This window comes from Globicephala melas, chromosome 16 (genome assembly GCF_963455315.2).
Source record: "Globicephala melas chromosome 16, mGloMel1.2, whole genome shotgun sequence".
In the NCBI taxonomy this organism is placed as follows: Eukaryota; Metazoa; Chordata; class Mammalia; order Artiodactyla; family Delphinidae; genus Globicephala; species Globicephala melas.
This window is the reverse complement of record NC_083329.1, coordinates 31,252,293-31,276,401: the sequence shown is the minus strand read 5'-3', so window position 1 is coordinate 31,276,401 and position 24,109 is coordinate 31,252,293. Positions and strand designations below refer to the sequence as shown.

General features: G+C 37.7%; 1 long non-coding RNA gene across 2 annotated transcripts in view; it reads right to left on the bottom strand.

The window, feature by feature from the left end:
* Nucleotides 1-22,823, bottom strand: part of LOC115857825 (uncharacterized) — a 32,137-nt gene extending 9,314 nt beyond the window's left edge. The window contains exons 1-3 of one of the 2 annotated variants that reach the window (XR_009559353.1): nucleotides 21,903-22,823; nucleotides 21,056-21,114; nucleotides 19,828-20,768 (exon numbers count right to left, since the gene is read on the bottom strand). This is a non-coding gene — a long non-coding RNA (uncharacterized lncRNA). Of the gene's footprint in view, nucleotides 1-19,827; nucleotides 20,769-21,055; nucleotides 21,115-21,902 lie in introns of those variants that run through there. The other variant, XR_004041390.2, reaches the window with a different exon arrangement.
* Nucleotides 22,824-24,109: the final 1,286 nt, after the last annotated feature.

Genomic DNA, 24,109 nt, shown 5'->3' with positions numbered 1-24,109 from the left:
TAAAAGGTATAAATACAGAAACTATAACAATATGACACAACTAAGACCATATATATCCAATTAACAAATGTAAATGAGCTAAATTCAACTATTTAGAGAAAAAGAATTTCAGACTGAATCACAAAGCAAAACTCAAATCTGTTCTACATAAAAGACCTACAACAAAAATGAAATGATTCAGAAGGGTTGAAGATAGAAGGATGAGTAAAGAGATACTAGAAACAAACAAGTAGCAACATCTTAGTAATAGATATGGCTGGATTCAGTCCCAAATTAAACCAGACCAGGAAAGGGGGGGGGGTACTCTGTAATGCTAAAGGTTACAATTCACAATAAAAATGAACAGTTATGAATATCTGTGGATCAAATAACCTTGCAACAATATTACATAAAATCTACAGAGGATATAAGGAAAAATAAAAGAAAAACATAGGTAGTAGGAAACTATAATTCATCTCTCTTGGTCCATGAGAGGTCAGTAATTTAAAAAATAAGATATAGAAAATCTTAACATATTGTGGTATACTTAATTGACATATATTGAGAAATTTTGAGAAGGGAAATGGTATAGACCTGGCATAACTAAGACGGATAGGATAACAAAGGACACTGACAGAGCCTGTCACCTATGCCAACAGCAAAACTCTCAGTCTTCCAAAGAGGCTTAGACAACTGACACTGCTTTTTTTTTTGACTCATCAAGGTGTCTAAAATCAGAATTTAGGTCCCAGCCAGCAGAGACTTTAACGGGTCTCTGCTGGCTGCCAGCTAATCTGCAGCTCACCCCCAAAAAACAAAATCCATGGTTTCCAAACTACACAAATTCCCATTTTTGCTTTTGCTAGATGAAATTAATCCATTACTGGTTTCCCTTGTGTACGAGTAAATAGTGTACTAATAATTAACTATACCTAAGTTTTCTTTCATAATATTAAGCTCTAATGTGAAGTTTCACAAAACTTGACTATGTATTAACCCATATAGAAAACAATCAATTTCAAAAAGTAAAGTTAATGTAGAAAACATACTCTCATGAAAGTGCAATGAACAAAAAATATATAATAGGACCTCCCAAAAAATCTCAAACAATTCTTGGATTAAATAAGAAATCCAAACCAAAATTTCAAGAGTATGTACAAAATCACTATTGTGAAAATTCTACACACCAGGAACTCCAGAATAAACCTAAAACAGTGCTCAGAAGAAAATTAACATCCAACTGAAAAAGTATGAGAAATAACAAGTAAACCAAACAAAAACAGAAGGAAAGAAATGCAGAAATTAATGGATTATTAAAGAGAAAAACAAAGAAACTAATACATACATGCATGCAATGCAGCCAGACAAAAGAAAATACAGTTTAAAAATTGGAAAGGAGGAGGTAAAATTAGCAATATTTGCAGACATGATTGAACACCTGGAAACTCCAAGATAATCAATTGAAAAACTAATACAGAGAATAAGTGAATTCAATACATTGTCTGGGTACATAATTAAAATAGCTTTTATGTATGCAAACAACCACCAGTGAGATTTACTGAAAGATATACTCAATTACAATGCCCACCAAAAGAAGGTAAAATGCCTAGCAATAAATATAAGAAATGTGCAAGATCTACATGAAGAAAACTTTAAAATACTTGTGAGTGACACATAAGAATACTTGAACAAGACATACCATACACTGGGGTAAGGAAAATCGACATGATAAAGATGTCAATTCTCCTTAAGTTAATCTATAAATTTAACAATCTCACAGGCTTATTTTTTTAAATGAACTGAACAAGTAAGAATAACTAGGAAATTTCTGAGAAAGGGATAATGAAAGGAGATAAGCCCTCTAACATATTAAAATACATTATGAACATGCAATAAATAAAACGCTATGGTACCAACAAATGACTTGACAGATAATTCAATGAAACAGAATAGAAATTCCAAAAATAAACCTAAATATATATGGAATTGAATATGTGATAAAGGTAGCACCTCAAGTCAGTGGAGGAAAACATGGATTATTCAATAAATTGAGTTGGGTCAGTGGGTAGCCACCTGGGGGAAAAAAAACTGATCCCCATCTCAAAACATATAAGAAATCTAGAAGCTATAAAATTTAACTATATAAATTAAAACTTTTTTCCGCATGGCAAAAATCACCATAATCAAAGTTAAAAGACAATCACATGGGTCAAGTATTTGCAACTGATCTCTAGGCAAGGGCTAATTTTCTTAATATACAAAGAGGGAAAGATATAAACAGGCAGTTCCCAGAAAAAGAAATACAAATGTCTCTAAAGGAAAGATGTTTAACTTCATGTTGAAGTTTGATGACAGTGTTGGTAAGGGGGTAGGCTTTATCTTACATGACTTATGGTAGTGTCTGATTAAATAAAATTCTATGAAGGGCAAATTGGCAATTTGTATCAAAATTACAAATGCAAAAATATTTTAACGCAGAAATTCCACTTCTAGGAATTTATCCTACAGGTAGAGTTACATACATGTGAAATGAGCTAGGCACAAATTATTTTACTATTTTTGATAAGAGCAAAAGATTCATAATCAACTTAAATATTCATCAATAAAGGACTTTGTTTTACTATCATAAATGCATTTAAAAGAACAAAGTTGAAAGAAATTAAAGATGATACCAGCAGATAGAGAGATATACCATGTTCTTGGATTGGAAGAATCAATATTGTGAAAATGACTATACTACCCAAAGCAATCCACAGATTCAATGCAATCCCTATCAAATTACCAATGGCATTTTTTACGTAACTAGAACAAGTCATCTTAAAATTTGTATGGAGACACAAAAGACCCCAAATAGCCAAAGCAGTCTTGAAGGAAAAAAAGGAGCTGGAGGAATCAGACTCCAGCTTTGTAGTATGACTTCAGACTATACTACAAAGCTACAGTAATCAAGACAATATGGTACTGGCACAAAAACAGAAACATAGATCAATGGAACAAGATAGAAAGCCCAGAGATAAACCCACGCACCTATGGTCAACTAATCTATGACAAAGGAGGCAAAGATATACAATGGAGAAAAGACAGTCTCTTCAATAAGTGGTGCTGGGAAAACTGGACAGCTACATGTAAAAGAATGAAATTAGAACACTCCCTAACACCATACACAAAAATAAACTCAAAATGGATTTGAGACTGAAATGTAAGACCAGACACTGTAAAACTCTTAGAGGAAAACATAGGAAGAACACTCTTTGACATAAATCACTGCAAGATCTTTTTTGATCTACCTCCTAGAGTAATGGAAATAAAAACAAAAATAAACAAATGGGACCTAATTAAACTTAAAAGCTTTTGCACAGCAAAGGAAACCATAAACAAGACGAAAAGACAACCCTCAGAATGGGAGAAAATATTTGCAAATGAATCAACGGACAAAGGATTAATCTCCAAAATATATAAACAGCTCATGAAGCTCAATATTAAAGAAACAAACAAGCCAATCCAGAAATGGGCAGAAGACCTAAATAGACATTTCTCCAAAGAAGACATATAGATGGCCAAGAAGCACATGAAAAGCTGCTCAACGTCACTAATTATTAGAGAAATGCAAATCAAAACCACAATGAGGTATCACCTCACACCAGTTAGAATAGGCATCGTCAGAAAATCTACAAACAACAAATGCTAGAGAGGGTGTGCAGAAAAGGGAACCCTCTTTCACTTTTGGTGGGAATGTAAATTGATACAGATACTATGGAGAACAGTATGGAGGTTCCTTAAAAAACTAAAAATAGAATTACCATATAATCCAGCAATCCCACTACTGGGCATATACCCAGAGAAAACCATAATTCAAAAAGACACATGCACCCCAATGTTCACTGCAGCACTATTTACAATAGCCAGGTCATGGAAGCAACCTAAATGCTCATAGACAGACAAATGGATAAAGAAGATGTGGTACATATATACAATAGAATATTACTCAACCATAAAAAGGAACGAAATTGAGTCATTTGTTGAGAAGTGGATGGATCTAAAGACTGTCATACAGAGTGAGGTAAGTCAGAAAGAGAAAAACAAATATCGTATATTAACACATGTATGTGGAACCTAGAAAAATGGTACAGATGAACTGGTTTACAGGGCAGAAGTTGAGACACAGATGTGGAGAACAGACATATGGACACCAAGGGGGAAAATTGCAGTGGGGTGGGGACGGTGGTGTGCTGAATTGGGCAATTGGGATTGACATGTATACACTGATGTGTATAAGATTGATGACTAATAAGAACCTGCAGTATAAGAAAACAAACAAAAAAAACCAACTAATACTAAACTTTCTTTGGGTTATTTGTATGGAAATATGTTAATATAAATGTTTCAGACATTACATGAAATCTCTAAAAATCTTATATGTTCTGGTATAATGTTATAAGTCATAATTCTAGTTATTACTTTAAAATGTATATCTCAGAAATAACAACAACAAAAATAGAACAAAGTATTTCTCTATATAAACTGATGTGGACAATCTCCAAGATACATCAAAGAGTGTAGAGTATGCTACCATTACACCAATGCTCACAGGATCACATGAGGTTTCTGTTTGTTAATGTTCACTGCTTTTTTTTCTGATTGGTGAACATAGAAAATTTGGAAAATGAAAAATATAAAGCAAAATGGCATAACTAATAACCTCCTTTTGGTATCCTTCCTGTACACACATATACACTTACATGGTTTGCACACTGAATATTTAATTCTTTTTGTATTTCATAATACATCTGCAATATTTTTATGAAATTAAAATATACTCAAAGTATATCCAAATATATTTTAGAAGAATTGTTGGTGCTAAATTATGTGAATATAATATATATTTTAATCATTTCCCAATGTTTTGAAACAATTAAAAATGCTCTAATGAACATGTATTTTACCATTTTCCTACAATGGATATTATTATCAAATTTTTTCATCTTCGTAAATATAACAGATGAAGATATCTCATTTTTGTTTTCATTAAATTCTGAATGCAGTTGAAAAGCTTTGAGTAAGTTTATTGGCCACTTATAATTCTTCTATGAAATACCTATGCCATTCTTCTATGGAATGTCGATTCATTTGCCGATTTCTCTTCAGTTGTTCTAATTTTGTTTTAAAAAGCATTTCATATAGTCAGGAATTAGCCTGCTAGCTATTTTACCTGTTACAAATATTTTTACCAGTTAAAATTTTCTTTTAAAGTTAACTTGCTTATAGCGTTGGGGGTACATCTTCCTATCCAAGAGTAAGATATACCTATTTATTAAAATCTTTGATGACTCTCAGTACAATTTTAAAGTTTTCTTCAGATAGATCCTACAGATTTCTTGTTGCATTTACCTCTGTGTATCTCACCTTTTTAAAAAAATTATCACAATTGTGAATGGGAATCAAAAACTTGCATTTTAAAAAGGCAATACAGAGTATTCTGGTACAGATAGTCTTGAGACTGTACTTTGAAAAACTATGCTTCATATAATGCAGAAACAAGGTACTTCTGTTGTACATGCGTTTCTTTTCCTAAAGGCTCCCAAGACACCAGGTGACATCTTTTCACCATAGAAGGCCACCTCATTGTAGAGGGCAGGGCTAAGTGGCACGCGCTCCAGATTGCAGCCGTGTCCTTGTACTGTCTGCAGATTATTCCTGTACCTACCTCCATTCCTAGATATTAGGTTACTGGGCTAGCATCGCATCCAGGAAGGGTGACAACCATGGCTAAAGTCTGGATCTCTTATATAGTTAAGTGGCATCAGAATTGAGCTAGTGTCAACATATGTCCTCAAGTGCTCTTTGAAGGTTATTCTTAACACAATTGCTAGTACTCTTATTAAACACTACCAAACTACTAGGCTTCAGGCATTATGTGTGGCATTAGAGGGAATTCAAAAATGACTGCTCCAGAAGTCTTCATAAGCAAATGCCACCACTAATCTCCATCCCAACACACCAAAGGCAATAAAGTGGCTCAGCAAATGTTTTGTGTCTTTGCTTCTGGCACAGGTGCCTCATGGATTTCAGATAGTAGGGAACTGGCTTGCTATAATCTGAGATGATAGGACCATATCCTTCAATTTCATACCTCTCTCTCTTCTTTCACACACCAGAGGGAAATACTGTTCATATCTTTAAGAGAATAAAGCCTCTACTGGTCCTATTATCAAGGCATCACAAAATGTCATCCTAGAAACCATGATCTCCAAGAAGTACTGAGAACCACATACTGAAAGGATTGTTTGGGTATGTGCTGCAGATTAGCAATTAATACATTTAGGAAGACATGCTTTACAGAGATTCCTCCCAGCGAAGTGTGAAATGAGAGCAGTTGTTGGATTATTGAGAGGCTCAAAGCATTCCCTTATTCACAAATCACTTTAGGGTATTCCACTGGGTATGTTTAACTAATTTAATTTGATCATCTCAAAGGATGTTTGTCAAAGGCTTTAACATAGTTATTGCTGAGTAGTGGGCCTGTGGATGATTTTTATTTTTTCTTCTGTAACTTTGTCTGTGTTCTTTTTCTACAGTAAATATGGATTACTTTTACAACTGGAGAAAATACATTTTGTTTATCTATCTTTTTAGGGAGAACAAAAAGCCTCTCAGATCAAGTAGACTGAGTTCTTCATTATGCCTCAAAGAGGTTCTAGATGAAAGCCTTAGAAAGTATTTCTGCAGGTTTCTTTTTAATAGGATCCCACTCTCAATGCCCAAAGATGTTTTACTTAGCAGAGAACAAATAAAGAACCAGCATGCTTTCAAGAAAAGTCATTTATATATCAACTTCACAATAAATCAATTCACTCTATAACTACAGACACTCTAGGTCAAGGGTCCCCAACCCCCCAGGCTGAGGACTGGTAGCAGTCCGTGGCCTGTTAGGAACCAGGCCGCACAGCAGGAGGCGAGTGGCAGATTTGTATTTACAGCGGCTTCCCATCGCTCGCATTACCACCTGAGTTCCACCTCCTGTCAGCATTATGGTGAGCTGTATAATTATTTTGTTATATATTACAATGTAATAATAATGGAAATAAAGTGCACAATAAATGTAATGCTCTTGAATCATCCCGAAACCATTCCCCCCTCCCCTCCCAGTCCGTGGAAAAATTGTCTTCCATGAAACCGGTCCCTGGTGTCAAAAAGGTTGGGGACTGCTGCTCTAGGTGACCCAAAACATTTAAATTAAAACCCAGAGCTTGTGAAAAGATTAAACTTTTGGCATTATGTTACTGTTGAATGTGTAGCTTGAGGTGTCCTGCACTTTTCTTATAAGGCTACTGAAGTTATATGTTTCTGCCTAATATATTTGCTACTGGTGATGAAGACAGATAATATCACTTGTAGAGACTTATTTTTGTATAATGGTAGAAGTTTTGAATTTTATGGGATATTTTGTCAAGTACTGAAATAAAAATGACTTCACCATTAAGAAAAAACAAAAACAAACAAACAAACAAAAAAACCCCAGAGGTCAGGGGCTTCCTTGGTGGTGCAGTAGTTAAGAATCCGCCTGCCAGTGCAGGGGACACAGGTTCGAGCCCTGGTCCAGGAAGATCCCACGTGCCGTGGAGCAACTAAGCCCGTGCGCCACAACTACTGAGCCTGTGCTCTACAGCCTGCGTGCCACAACTACTAAGCCTGCGAGCCACAACTACTGAGCCCGTGTGTCACAACTACTGAAGCCTGCGCACCTAGAGCCTGTGCTCCGCAACAAGAGAAGCCACCGCAATGAGAAGCCCGTGCACCGCAACGAAGAGTAGCCCCTGCTCACCGCAGCCGGAGAAAGCCCACGCGCAGCAACGAAGACCCAACGCAGCCAAAAAAATAAATTAAAAAAAAAAACAAACCCAGAGGTCTCTGGCTACCTAACAATAACACCATCAAATAAAGCCCTCAAGAAGATGGTGATGTTTTTCCATTTCGGAGAGGACACATTTCAGCATAAAACAGCTTTGAAAGAGGGGAACCCAACAGACAGACATGTGCTCCCACTATTTCCACAAAAGCAAAATAGTTTTTGCCAACTGTCAGAAACATGATAAAATTATAGTATATAAATTGTGTAAACAAAACATGTTTTATTTGTTCAATAACAGTATAAAATCATGTTATTTTCATCCAAACAGAAAGGTTTATTCCTCTAAATCCAAATAACCTAAGGCACCAGTTCCCACCCTAATACTTTTGATGTGCTATGTATAAGCTTTTGGAATGCCCTCTTTTGTGGGCAGTTGTAGAGCAGTGTGCTCTGTGGAAACCATTTCCGCATGACTGTTTTTATGACTCTGGAAGAGTTTCCCTTGTATCTGGATAAGTACTCTGATAACAGACACTAAGTCAAAGACCTTGAATAAGATTAAGCCTATCATGAAATCCTCTGGAGATGGTCAACCAAGGTGCCATTTACTCAAATGTCACCACTATCAATTTTTTAAAAGCCCAGGTGCTGTGGAGACAAGCATTTACCAGAAGAAAAAAACCTAAAGCAAAATATTTAAAATCATTATACCTATTTATTTTGAATTTTTAATGACCAGCATGGTAGAAAAATTCCATGCTGACATTTTGTTCATCAAAGTATTGTCATCACCAGAAATAGAACTAACCTTAGAATCTGATCCAGAACTTTGGAAGAGTATGGAAAACAGAACATCACAAAAGAAATCTGAAATGGTAACTTTCTAAAGACTTTTGGGATGACGCTTTTTGTTAATACTAATAGGAGTTTTCACAAACTGTACTGAGAGTCCTTGGACTTTAAAATCTGGTTTCTCTCATCATAACTTAACAATGATCATTGTGAGGCACCTTCCCAAGCAGGTAGCTGTGACTAAACTCAGTGTCTGGTTTAATTCAAGAGTCTATTCAAGGGCTCAGAGAATATCTGGACAGGGCTGTAGACAGGAAGTGTATGACACAGACTGTGTTACCTACCCAAACACATGCTCTCAGTCAGCCTTAGTAACAAAACCCCAATTCTCAACTGGGCACATATGGTCACCGAGCCTAATTTCCCAGCCTCCCTTTCAGTTAGGTAGAGCCCTGTGACTAAGTTTCAGCCAATGAAATATAAGTGGAAGCACTCTTTGAGACCTCCAGAAAGTCTCCTTTAAAAGGGAGGGGGAGGGAATTCCCTGGTGGTCCAGAGATTCCAATGCAGGGGGCATGGGTTTGATCCCTGGTCAGGGAATTAAGATCCCGCAAGTGGCTAAGCATGGCCAATATAATAATAATAAAAATAAATAAATAAAAGGGAGGGGGAGATATATGCCGAAGGCCACACAACCAGTAAGTAGTGAAGCTGGGATTCAAATGCCTAACCGTGTGACTCCTCTACACCCTAAGGGGGTAGCAAAATCTTGTGAGCCATCTAGAGCAGAGTTGGGCAAGCTTAGGCCTGAAAGCTAAGAATACTTTTACTTTTTTAAATGACTGAAACCTCTGTGTTTCCTGGCTTGGCTGGAAAAGTACCAAGAGGGTCACTTACTGAACCAAGGGGTAAGATGAGTACTTTCTATACTCTCCATCTAGCCAAACTACTCTGTCCCTAAAATGGCTCATCAGTCCAAGTATGGAAGCAGAAGGAGAAGACAACTGGTTTGGAAGACAGTCTAAAGTAGTAGTTAAGAGCATCGGTTCTAGTGGCAAGCTGCTTGGGTTCGTATTCTAGAGACACTACTTAATAGATAGAAACTGTACTTTAGTTTCCTTATCTGCAAAATGGAAATAATAATAATGCCTATCTCACAGGGCTGTTATGAAGATTAAAGGAGACAATCCAGGTAAACTTAGAAGAGCAACTGGAATACAGTAAGCACACAGTCCATGTTAGCGATTATTATCATTTCTGACCTTGGGTTGGGTTTTATTGGGTAGGTGCAACAGAAGGACAAGAGTGCAAGAATGTAGTGGTTGAAGTGATGGGAAGTGGAAAGCAGAAGAAACTGATAGAGAAAGAGTAGTGCAGTCAAGGGCTTGGAGTCCTTGAAGCTGAAGTACAGATGCACTAGAAGTCATTCAGTTAGAAAGTTGGGAGAATGGGCAGAAAGTCGAAGAGTTTATTTTAAGCTTTTAAGGGTGAAGCTGACATAAATGATGACAAAGTCCAGGGAATGAGTGGCGTTGCAAAAAGGTAAAGGTCATTGAATTTAAGGAAGTCAAGCAACTGAGGGGCCAGGATATTGCCTGGGTTACCCATACAGAATTTTTAGTCACGTGGCTTAAAGGTGGGACTTGGGGAAGTAAGGGAAACTTAAAGCCAGGTACCAAAAGTCTTTGGTGAATGAAAGGAAATGAATGAGAAAGACATGAACATGAAGGGTCAGAAAGTGCTAGTGTGAGCGTGTATAAAGATCAAAAATGGGGAGTGAGGAAGCCAGTGGCACCTCCTGACCCCAGCTGAAGCTAGTTGGTGGGAAAAGACCACAGATACAAGGCTGCTAAATATCCTGCAATGCTTATGAGAGTCCAGTGGTGATGAACTGTCCTATCCTATGTTAACGCTGTCCCTGTTGAGAAACACAGCCACCAAGCTGCTTAGAGGGCTTTCACAAAGGAGCCTGTCTCTTCAAGGTATCAAAGCTCTATGAAGCCCCTCCCCTCCCCTTTATTTAATATGCTCTCCAGATTCTGGGAAGAATCACTGATGCCTCTCTCTACTCCATGCATACTTTCATCACAGTATGGATCATCCTTCAGCAACAGTTATATGTTTAAACATCACTCTCATATAGGTATTCCCAGGCTGTGGCAAGGTGTAGTCATCTTTTCATGTCTATCTCTTAACCCTGTGTAAGCACTTCATAAATGTTGTTTCTTAAACAAAAGACTTCTCACAGTCGCCAAAGTAGGAGGCAGAGCATAAAAATAATATTCTGCCAATTAAAATGGGCCATCAAGAATTAAGCAATTAAATATAAAGATTGATTTTCTAATAAAGATTAGAAAGGAAATTTAATATTTCTTCACCAACTTGTAGGATAACATTTATGAACACTCCATATTAAAAGAAGTCATGGGGGGAGAACTTCAAGATGGCAGAGGAGTAACATGTGCAGATCACCTTCCTCCCCACAAATACATCAGAAATACATCTACATGTGGAACAACTCTTACAGAACACCTACTGAACACTGGCAGAAGACCTCAGACTCCCCAAAAGATGCCAGAGGGTGACCTACATGCAGAGGCGAGGCCAAATCCAAAGCTGGACCTCAGGAGCTGTGCGACCAAAGAAGAGAAAGGGAAATATCTCCCAGCAGCCTCAGGAGCAGCAGACTAAATCTCCACAATTAACGTGAAGTACCCTGCATCTCTGGAATACCTGAATAGACAACGAATCACCCCAAAACTGAGGAGGTGGACTTTGGGAGCAACTATAGACTTGGGGTTTGCTTTCTGCATCTAATTTGTTTCTAGTTTTATGTATATCTTAGTTCAGTATTTAGAGTTTATTATCATTGGTAGATTTGTTTATTGGTTGCTCTCTTCCATTTTTTAATATACACAGACATATATATTTTCTTCCTTTTTCTCTTTTTGTGTGTATGTGTATGCTGCTTTGTGTGATTTTGTCTGTATAGCTTTGCTTTTACCATTTGTCCTAGGGTTCTGTCTGTTTTTTTTTTCTTGTTGTTCGTCTTTTGTTTTGTTTCTTTAGTATAGTTTTTAGCACTTGTTATCATTGGTGGATTTGTTTTTTGGTTTGGTTGCTCTCTTCTTTCTTTCTTTCTTTTTATTACTTAAAATTTTTTGTATTTTTAATAATTTTTAAATATTTTTTATTTTAATAACTTTATTTTATTTTTTTCTTTCTTTCCTTTTTTTCTCACTTTTTTTTCTGAGCTGTGTGGCTGACAGGGTCTTGGTGCTCTGGCTGGGTGGCAGGCCTCAGCCTCTGCAGTGGGAGAGCCGAGTTCAGCATACTGGTACACCAGAGACCTCCCAGCTCCATGTAATATCAAACAGCAAAAGCTCTCCCAGAGATCTCCATCTTAACACTGAGACCCAGCTCCACTCAATGACCAGCAGGCTACAGTGCTGGACACCCTATGCCAAACAACTAGCAAGACAGGAACACAACCCCACCCATTAGCAGAGAGGCTGCCTAAAATCATAATAAGGTCACACTCACCCAAAAACACACCAGCAGACGTGGCCCTCCCCACCAGAAAGACAAGATCCAACCTCATCCACCAGAACACAGGCACCAGTCCCCTTCACCAGGAAGCCTATACAACCCACTGAACCAACCTTAGCCACTGGGGCAGACACCAAAAACAACAGGAACTACGAACATGCAGCCTGCGAAAAGGAGACCCCAAACACAGTAAGTGAAGAAAAATGAGAAGATAGAGAAACACACAGCAGATGAAGGAGCAAGGCAAAAACCTATCAGTCCAAACAAATGACGAGGAAATAGGCAGTCTACCTGAAAAAAAATTCAGAGTAATGATAGTAAAAATGATCCAAAATCTTGGAAATAGAATGGAGAAAATACAAGAAATGTTTAACAAGGACCTAAAAGAACTAAAGAGCAAACAAACAATGATGAATAACACAATAAATGAAATTAACATTTCTCCATAAGGAATCAATAGCAGAATAACTGAGGCAGAAGAACGGATAAGTGACCTCGAAGATAAAATAGTGGAAATAACTACCACAAAGCAGAATAAAGAAAAAAGAATGAAAAGAATTGAGGACAGTCTCAGAGACCTCTGGGACAACGTTAAACGTACCAACATTCGAATTATAGGGGTCCCAGAAGAAGAGAAAAAGAAAGGGACTGAGAAAATATTTGAAGAGATTATAGTTGAAAACTTCCCTAATATGGGAAAGGAAATAGTCAATCAAGTCCAGGAAGCACAGAGAGTCTCACACAGGATAAATCCAAGGAGAAACAGGTCAAGACACATATTAATCACACTATCAAAAATTAAATACAAAGAAAAAGAATTAAAAGCAGCAAGGGAAAAACAACAAATAACATACAAGGGAATCCTCATAAGGTTAACAGCTGATCTTTCAGCAGAAACTCTGCAAGCCAGAAGGGAGTGGCAGGACATATTTAAAGTTATGAAAGGGAAAAACCTACAACCAAGATTACTCTACCCAGCAAGGATCTCATTCAGATTCAACGGAGAATTTAAAACCTTTACAGACAAACAAAAGCTAAGAGAATTCAGCACCACCAAACCAGCTTTACAACAAATGCTAGAGGAACTTCTCTAGGCAGGAAACACAAGAGAAGCAAAAGACCTACAATAACAAAGCCAAAGCAATTAAGAATTTGGTAATAGGAACATACATATCGGTAACTACCTTAAATGTAAATGGATTAAATGCTCCAACCAAAAGATATAGACTGGCTGAATGGATGGAAAAACAAGACCCATATATATGCTGTCTACAAGAGACCCACTTCAGACCTAGAGACACATACAGATTGAAAGTGAGGGGATGGACAAAGATATTCCATGCAAATGGAAATCAAAAGAAAGCTGGAGTAGCAATTCTCATATCCAACAAAATAGACTTTAAAACAAAACTATTACAAGAGACAAAGAAGGACACTATATAATGATCAAGAGATCAATCCAAGAAGAAGATATAACAATTGTAAATATTTATGCACCCAACATAGGAGCACCTCGATACATAAGGCAAATGCTAACAGCCATAAAAGGGGAAATTGACAGTAACACAATCATAGTAGGGGACTTTAACACCCCACTTTCACCAACGCACAGATCATCCAAAATGAAAATAAATAACGAAACACAAGCTTTAAATGACACATTAAACAAGATGGACTTAATTGATATTTATAGGGCATTCCATCCAAAAACAACAGAATACACTTTCTTCTCAAGTGCTCATGGAACATTCTCCAGGATAGATAATATCCTGGGTCACAAATCAAGCCTTGGTAAATTTAAGAAAAATGAAATCGTATCAAGTATCTTTTCCAACCACAACGCTATGAGACTAGATATCAATTACAGGAAAAAATCTGTACAAAATACAAACACATGAAGACTAAACAATACACTACAAAATAACTAAGAGGTCACTGAGGAAATCAAAACATACCTAGAAACAAGTGACAATGAAAACACGATGACCCAAAGCCTACAGGATGCAGCAAAAGCAGTTCTAAGAGGGAAGTTTATAGCTGTACAATCCTACCTCAACAAACAAGAAACATCTCAAATAAACAACCTAACCTTGAACCTAAAGCAATTAGAGAAAGAGGAACAAAAAAACTCCAGAGTTAGCAGAAGGAAAAAAATCAAAGGTCAGATCAGAAGTAAATGAAAAAGAAATGAAGGAAACAATAGCAAAGATCAATAAAACTAAAAGCTGGTTCTTTGAGAAGATACACAAAATTTATAAACCATTAGCCAGACTCATCAAGAAAATAAAGCAGAAGACTCAGATCAATAGAATTAGAAATGAAAAAGAAGAAGTAACAACTGACACTGCAGAAACACAAAGGATCATGAGAGATTACTACAAGCAACTATATGCCAATAAATTGGACAACCTGGAGGAAACGGACAAATTCTTAGAAAAGCACAACCTTCTGAGACTGAACCAAGAAGAAATAGAAAATATAAACAGTCCAATCACAAGCACTGAAATTGAGACTGTGATTAAAAATCTTCCAACAAACAAAAGCCCAGGACCAGATGGCTTCACAGGTAAATTCTATCAAACATTTAGAGAAAAGCTAACACCTATCCTTCTCAAACTCTTCCAAAATATAGCAGAGGGAGGAACACTCCCAAACTCATTCTACGAGGCCACCATCACCCTGATACCAAAACCAGACAAAGATGTCACAAAGAAAGAAAACTACAGGCCAATATCACTGATGAACACAGATGCAAAAGTCCTCAACAAAATACTAGCAAACAGAATCCAACAGCACATTAAAAGGATCATACACCATGATCAAGTGGGGTTTATCCCAGGAGTGCAAGGATTCTTCAATATAGGCAAATCAATCAATGTGATACACCATAATAACAAACTGAAGGAGAAAAACCATATGATCATCTGAATAGATCCAGAAAAAGCTTTTGACAAAATTCAACACCTAATTATGATAAAAACCCTCCAGAAAGTAGGCATAGAGGGAACTTACCTCAACATAATAAAGGCCATATATGACAAACCCAAGGGCAACATCGTCCTCAATGGTGAAAAACTGAAACGATTTCATCTAATATCAGGAACAATACAAGGAAGTTTTAGCCACAGCAATCAGAGAAGAAAAATTAAAGGAATCCAAATTGGTAAAAAAGAAGTAAAGCTGCCACTGTTTGCAGATGACATGATACTATACACAGAGAATCCTAAAGATGCTACCAGAAAACTACTAGAGCTAATCAATGAATTTGGTAAAGTAGCAGGATAAAAAATTAATGCACAGAAATCTCTTGCATCCCTATACACTAATGATGAAAAATCTCAAAGAGAAATTAAGGAAACACTCCCATCTACCACTGCAACAAAAAGAATAAAATACCTAGGAATAAACCTACCTAAGGAGACAAAAGACCTGTATGCAGAAAACTATAAGACACTGATGAAAGAAATTAAAGATGATACAAATAGATGGAGAGATATACCATGCTTTTGGATTGGAAGAATCAACATTTTGAAAATGATTATACTACCCAAAGCAATCCACAGATTCAATGTAATCCCTATCAAACTACCAATGGCATTTCTCATAGAACTAGAACAAAAAATTTAACAATTTGTATGGAAGCACGAAAGACCCTGAATAGCGAAAGCAATCTTGAGAAAGAAAAACAGAGCTGGAGGAATCAGGCTCCCAGACTTCAGAATATACTACAAAGCTACAATAATCAAGACAGTATGGTATTGACACAAAAACAGAAATACAGATCAATGGAACAGGATAGAAATCCCAGATATAAACCCACACACATATGGTTGCCTTATTTTTGATAAGGGAGTCAAGAATATACCATGGAGAAAAGACAGCCTCTTCAATAAGTGGTGCTGGGAAAACTGGACAGCTACATGTAAAAGAATGGAATTAGAACACTCCCTAACACCATACACAAAAATAAACTCAAAATGGATTAAAGACCTAAATGTAAGCCAGACACTATAAAACTCTTAGAGGAAAACACAGGCAGAACACTATGACATAAATCACAGCAAGATCCTTTTTGACCCACCTCCTAGAGAAATGGAAATAAAAACAAAAATAAACAAATGGGACCTAATGAAACTTAAAAGCTTTTGCACAGCAAAGGAAACCATAAAGAAGATGAAAAGACAACCCACAGAATGGGAGAAAGTATTTGCAAATGAAGCAACTGACAAAGGATTAATCTCCAAAATTTATAAGCAGCTCATGCAGCTCAATATCAAAAAAACAAACCACCCAATCCAAAAGTGGCAGAACACCTAAACAGACATTTCTCTGAAGAAGATATACAGATTGCCAACAAATACATTGCTCAACATCACTAATCATTACAGAAATGCAAATCAAAACTCCATTGAGGTATCACCTCACACCAGTCAGAATGGCCATCACCAAAAAATCTACAAACAATAAATGGTGGAGAGGGTGTGGAGAAAAGGGAACCCTGTTGCACTGTTGGCGGGAATGTAAATTCCATACAGCCATTATGGAGAACAGTATGGAGATTCCTTAAAAAACTAAAAATAGAACTACCATATGACCCAGCAATCCCACTACTGGGCATGTACCCTGAGAAAACCATAATTCAAAAAGAGTCATGTACCACAATGTTCACTGCAGCTCTATTTACAATAGCCAGCACATGGAAGCAACCTAAGTGTCCATTGAGAGATGAATGGATAAAGAAGATGTGGCACATATATACAATGGAATATTACTCAGCCATAAAAAGAAACGAAATTGAGTTACTTGTAGTGAGGTGGATGGACCTAGAGTCTGTCATATAAAGTGAAGTCAGAAAGAGGAAAACAAATACCGTATGCTAACACATATATATGGAATCTAAAAAAAGAAAATGGTTATGAAGAACATAGGGGCAGGACAGGAATAATGATGCAGACATAGAGAATGGACTTGAAGACAAGGGGATGGGGAAGGGTAAGCTGGGACGAAGTGACAGAGTGGCATGGACATATATACACTACCAAATGTAAAACAGATAGCTAGTGGGAAGCAGCCGCATAGCACAGGGTGATTAGCTCGGTGCTTCATGACTGCCTAGAGGGGTGGAATAGGGAGGGTGGGAGGGAGACGCAAGAGGGAGGAGATATGGGGATATATGTATAGCTGATTCACTTTGTTATAAAGCAGAAACTAACACTCCATTGTAAAGCAATTATACTCCAATAAAGATGTTTAAAAAAAAAGTTAAAAAAAAGAAAGAAGTCACGGATGAGACCTCAAAGGAAAAAAATCAAGATCTGAGGAATAAGGTTGTTAGGGAACTTGTAAAATCCTTTACCCTCAATATACCAAACTAAAACCAGATATCTTAAATTAGCAACATTGGGGCTTCCCTGGTGGCGCAGTGGTTAGGAATCTGCCTGCCAATGCAAGGAACACTGGTTCGAGCCTTGGTCCAGGAAGATCCCACATGCCACGAAGCAGCTAAGCCCATGTGCCACAACTACTGAGACTGCGCCCTAGAGCCAGCAAGCCACTACTACTGAAGCCCATGTGCCACAACTACTGAAGCCTGCGTGCCTAGAGCCCATGCTCTGCAACGAGACGCCACCACAGTGAGAAGCCCGCGCACCACAACGAAGAGTAGCCCCCGCTCGCCGCAATTAGAGAAAGCCCGTGCACAGCAACGAAGACCCAATGCAGCCAAAAATAAATACATTTATATTAAAAAATTAGCAACATTGCATTTATATTCCTTGCCCTAAAGAGTAAACGTAATGCTTATAAATTCACATTTGATGAAGGTAAATAATATGAGGGTTTAAAATTTTTGTTTCTAGTCCTCCTTTCAAGCGTCCCATGCCTTTCTGAGTTTATTATTTTGCATCAGTGAGATTCTCGCCAAATGACAAATTTTCCAAATTATCTACATTTGATATAAATTCTTCTTTTACTGTGACTTATTTATAGGAAAACCGAAAGATGGAGAAAAAAGGTGTGGAAATAGTAGAAATTTTAAAGAAAAAAACTTTGAGGGGCTTCCCTGGTGGCGCAGTGGTTAAGAATCTGCCTGCCAATGCAGGGGACACGGGTTCGAGCCATGGTCTGGGAAGATCCCACATGCCGCGGAGCAACTAAGCCCGTGAGCCACAACTACTGAGCCTGCGCGACGGGAGAGGCCGTGACAGTGAGAGGCCTGCGCACCGCGATGAAGAGTGGCCCCCGCTTGCCGCAACCGGAGAAAGCCCTCTTAAAAAAAAAAAAAAAAAAACTTTGAGGTAGTACAAAGCAATCATTAGGTAACTTAAGAAATTCTTCAGTTACTGAACTCAAGGAACATATTTGCTCCAGACTTAATGATAAATATCACTCCTCCTTGGAGCACTCGCCAAACCTTGAGAGGAATAAGCCTTTAATCAATAAGCATAAATTATTTTTAAAACCTCAAAAAAAAATGAATTGTTTTATTTGGGCTCATAAAATAACTTCCTGTGGGCCCCTGGGCTTATTCTCCTTTGGGTTTGGGGATTCGGGAAAGTATACATTGATACGGTCTGTGAAAGGAAATAAGTACTAAGAGGGGTGAACATTATTCCCTCCTCATTATTACACAGGCAATAACTTATAAAGGAATAAAAACTGCATTTTCTGTGAAAAAGGGTCATGAGAAAAGCAAACTGATAGTAGAAATTCAGAGAAGTTACTGGTTAATTTTCATTCAGTAATAATGTGCTGTAATGTGGTACAGAGTTTATTTTAGTGATAGAAATTTTAGTAGCTATGTAAATGACTTTATTTCTATTTAGGAGTATTAGTATTTAGTCTTTAAAAGTCAGGCATACAGGCATATAGGCCTTCCAGAATCCTGTGAGGAAAATTATACCTATAGTCATATTTAAGAATTGAGGGAATTCCCTGACTGTACAGTGGTTAGGACTCGGTGCTTTCACTGCCAGGCCTGGGTTCAATCCCTGGTCGCAGAACTAAGATCCCACAAGCCACACAGTGGTGGGGACGGGATTGAAAGGATTTTGAACATTCTGGATCTATCCATCATGAATGTAAAGTAACTGCATGTATCTCATGTTTAGACAGACCACTGTGTATTTTGAGGGTAAGATATTGTTTGTTGACTTTTCCCAAATCCCTTTCATGATACCTCACATCTTGTTGGCCTTTCTGGCTACAGAAGAACACTTAGTTGATTATCTCCAGATAACAGTCTATACAACTGTATAATAATTCCTATGCCTTCTTCCTGGTTCTAACTGAAAGTGCAGGCATCATTAGACATACTATATAGTTGGGATAATTTCTTTAGTTACATTATTTTACACTTGCCCACCCCAAAACCTAAAACACTTTTCTGCCCATTCACATAGTTTCAAACTATTGTGCAACTATAATTTATTTTCATCATTCATAACTCAGACACATTTGTACATTTGGAAGAATGGCATGCTTAATCACCTCCAGAATACTCATAAAAAGTTAATAAAGATATGAAATAACATTTTCCAACTTTCGTTAAATTGAAGATCTCTGTGATTCCTTTTTAAAAAGTCTCTATGTTGTCATTTCAATTTTTATCATCCTCTTCAAGGACCAAAACATACTACAAATTAACACAACACTGTGAATCAACTACACTTCAATAAAGTTTTTAAAAAAATTTTTTTAAATGTACTCCACATTTGATGACAATCAACAACAGTAAGCAGAAAAGATGTTTGGAAAGAAACACCACTGTTTTTTAACAGTGCACTTTTGCATTCAAAAAAATGTTAGCAAAATATTTTTGCACTGTTGATACTATTATATTTTATGTCAACTTCAAGTAGAACACAATTTTTTAAAAAGTTGTATTTGCAATATGAAATGAAGATTTGCTTAATTCATTCAGTAAATATATATTGAGCATTTACTACATGCTAGGCATTGTTCTAGCTATTGGGGATTCAGAGGTGAAAAAGACAGAAATGATTCTTACTTTTCCACTAGCAAGAAGCTTACGTTTTATCTTGAATCATTTACATTAAAAAATACATAAACCAGCAATAAAATGTTATTAAGTCACAGATGTCATAGAACGGAGGTTGAAAAGGAGCTCAGAGATCACCTATGGTCTGTCATCAATTCCAAGATGCACAGTATTTTACATTCTGACATCTCTGAAATCAGCCACATCTTACAGTGTGGTCAGACCAGGCAGCAATAGAGTTGTCACTGCTAGCATGTGTGCATCAAAACTTATGGAATGAGTGTCAGGGGCTTGGAAGAAAATCCAGCAGATAATGGTGAAGGCACCCTTTTCAGGATTTTTGATGACCCAGGATTCAATAAAGTATAATAGTTCAAAGTGTTCATCTGTTACAGCAGAGGAAAATGAAATTCAGAGAGGTTAAATGACTTGTCCTAATTCACAAAGCAGAGTAGGCAGGACAAGAGTCCAGGTCTGAGTTCCAATCTCATTCTTCTTCTACCTAAGTCTTCAGTTAATGGAAGGAAAGCCTCTAGTACACGGCTCTAACTTTGGGACCAGGGGCAAAGATCTTAATCCCTCTTTGCCTCATTTCTCTATCTGTAAAATAGGAAGTTTAAGAGACCTAATTAATATGTTACTTTAAGTATTAAGTGAGATAATGCATGTATAGGACTTAACACAGAGATTAGCAAATGGTAAGTGCTCCAAAAAAGTTAACTATTTGAGATCAAACTTTACATTTGGTAGAAAATAAACTGATCATGAATTATCCCACAAATACAGATCACTATATGAAGCTCACATCTAGTCATCTGGTTAAAGTTTCAGAAAACTAAATAGACTGGTCAAACGTTTGAACTGATTAGTGTAATAAAAATGTTCACCTTAACAATACTTTTGTCCAGGTCCATGTGGTACTGTGCCAAGACCCCAGCAGACCTACCTGCAAGAAACCATACAAAAAGTAAGAATCTCCCCCTCCACCCCTGACCATCAAATTACCAGTACTCTAATGTGTACAAATGCACTTGTAAACACAACCTCAAAGAACACATAAACAAGGAAAAACATTTAAAATGTATAACAGAGCATTCATTTTTGGTTTCTTTAAAATACTACTACAACTGTATATATTAATACTAGTACAAGAACTACATGTTTGGAGCTTAAAATGCACCACAGGGAGACATGATTTGGCCAGAAGAGTGAGAGTAATAACTGTTATGATTTATATATTACTTTATATATTACAAAGCACTTTCTCGTCCATTCTCAACTCAGTGCTTTGCACATAGTATGTAATTGTAAAAACAAATCCCAGGTGCTTTCTAATGTCATTTATTTTCCACTCAAACAACAGAATATTCAGAGAAGGGGTAAATGTTCACATTTCTTTTTTATTTTCATTTTTAAGACTTCCTAGGTCAGCTCTTTTAATTTTGAGAGTTTAAGTGAAAATCCAAATTACAACACATTACACTACATTGAATCAACCTGCTTTAAATATTAGTTTCCATATTTTTGTTTCTATAAAAATAGTAATATTCTGTATGTCTTCACACATTATCAGCTCATTACCTATTTCAGACAAATAATGGTTTCAATTGAGATTTGGAATCCAACAGATATACAGTTAAGCATTTAGGAAGTAATTTTAACTTCTTAAAATTACTTAATAAGTAATTAAGCACTTAAGTAATTTTAACTACTAGGAAATATTAATCAACTCACATTTGTTCCTGTTTCACCCGATGACAAAACCTATAGGGCACCCTGCAAGAGAACTAACTCAAATTAATATATCTAAACCTAGAATTACTGTTGCACTTTCAGAACCTTCTGGCAATTAAAGCCTTATCGTGAGGTACAATTCTGGCATCTTCATGTTTCATCATAACTGCACAGCAGCAAAGCTCAGTAAAAGAATGCTTTTGGTAAAATCTCGTAAGCACTAGCATGTTATCCAAATTTAAACCTTAAAAGAAAACCACCACATGACTCAACATGCGAACTTTCCCTATTCTAAAGCTTACTAACATTATTAGTTTGCTTGTATTTGGGACAAAAAAAAAAACCAATCACATACTGCATTATATCAATACATATCCTAGATGTTTTTGAAGATCAAAGTTGAGTAAAGTTGGGTCGGCAGGGAAGAGCTCTATGGCTTACTCGGAGCGCCCCTTGGTGAGAAGCATCTCAGCCTCTAGGGGCCAGGCTCCAGAGGGGGCGGCAGTTCGGGGCTGTACTCTAGGGCGCCCCCAGCCTGGCCGCCTCAGAGTCGCCAGCGCGCCCCACCTATCTCTGTTCTACACTCCGGCCCACCCGCTCCTCCCCGGCCAGCCACCGCACTGCCCCCTCAGCTCCTAAGCAGCTGGAAAAGCCCGAAACAGAAACCCGGCACACAAAGAAGTGCTGGGTAGGAAGCGAGGCTCCACCCTGCCAAGAGGAGCGACCCCTCTAGAAAAACTTGGCGGCAAGTTAACAGGAATCGCGGAGGCGCAGTTTCTAGGACCCTTTGGGACACCCTGCCGCCCAGCAATCTCATCTTTTGTCCTTTGACAGGCCTCCTTGAAGCCCCAGACTCTGAGGGCTTCCCGAGCAACTCTTGACTCGACCTCCATTGCGGTCCATCACTGATAGCAGCCATGATAACTGCATCCGGGTGTGTCGGGAAGCCGCGCGTAGCTCTCCCGGAAGTGACGCTAGCGCGGAAGGATCGCGTTCGGCTGAGAGGGGCTGAGGTGAACAGACAGCCGAAAGCCGGAGCGGAAGGGAAGCTGTTCGTGGCGGGGAAAGGTCGGGGACTTTGTGACAATCAACTCCCTAGAATAGTTATCACGTGTCTGGCATTATGCTTAACACCAGCATTGCCATACCACTTAATCCCTTCTTAAACAACAGTCCCAGGAGAAAGAAATTTTATCATTTCCATCTTATGTACGGGGAAGCTAAGGCTAAGAGAGTGCAAGTGATTTAAGATCATAGAGCTAGTATTTGGTGAAGCTGGTGTAACCCCGTCGCTTTCGCTGCGGAACCTGTGTTTGAAACCTCGTGCGTCGTGCTTTATTTAGAAAAGTTCAAACCCCTGGTGCTTGTTATCCTGGTGAGCCACTTCTGCAAGGGCTGTTTACCTTCAGCTCTGCATCCTGTTGCCCTAGAAGTGGGGCCGAGTCACAGCCCTTGTGCATTTTACGGTGGGCACAAGGCCGAGCGAGTGCCCGGGTCACCATCGCTATCCCGATGACCTGAGATTTCTCTTGGTCTCCTATCCCTTGACCCTGCACCGGCCCTCACAGTGCAGGTTAACTGAGGAAACTGGCACTGGCTACTCGGCTCGGGGAAACATTTAAACTCCTGTTAGGTACTTGTAAATTCGGGACTGTTAAGACAACTGGAGGTCAGCATCATCAAATGCAGTCTCTGGTCTTAACAAAGGGCTTGACAAGTGTTATCTTGGACTTTCCACCAAGTCAATTATGTTTCTTCTGGTTTCTGTTTCTTTAGAATATGACTGAGAATCAATCCTTTGATCTTATGTCTACATAAACCCTCAAATAACAAAGTGTGAATAGCCACTAAGGTCATATTTTTGTAAAAACATTATGCATAGAAAAAAGCACTAACAAATACATCAAACTTAACAGTGATAGTACTTGAAGAGTGGCCACTGAATCCTTTCATTTCTTTTATATTCGTCTACTTTCTATTTTCCATATCTGCTATATCTTTTTAATATAGACAAATTGTCCACAGTAAAACCTTTTTAATTGCCTGACATTATAATGAAGGCAAAGATATGTTGTCACATTTTGACAGATGACAGTCCTTGGTGCAAGTCACATAGTGGAATCCTGTTTGCCTGGAAGAGCATTGAGGTTTTATCAGGGTATTATCAAAATACAGTTTGGGTGAACAAGCCTCACAGGAAAAATGAA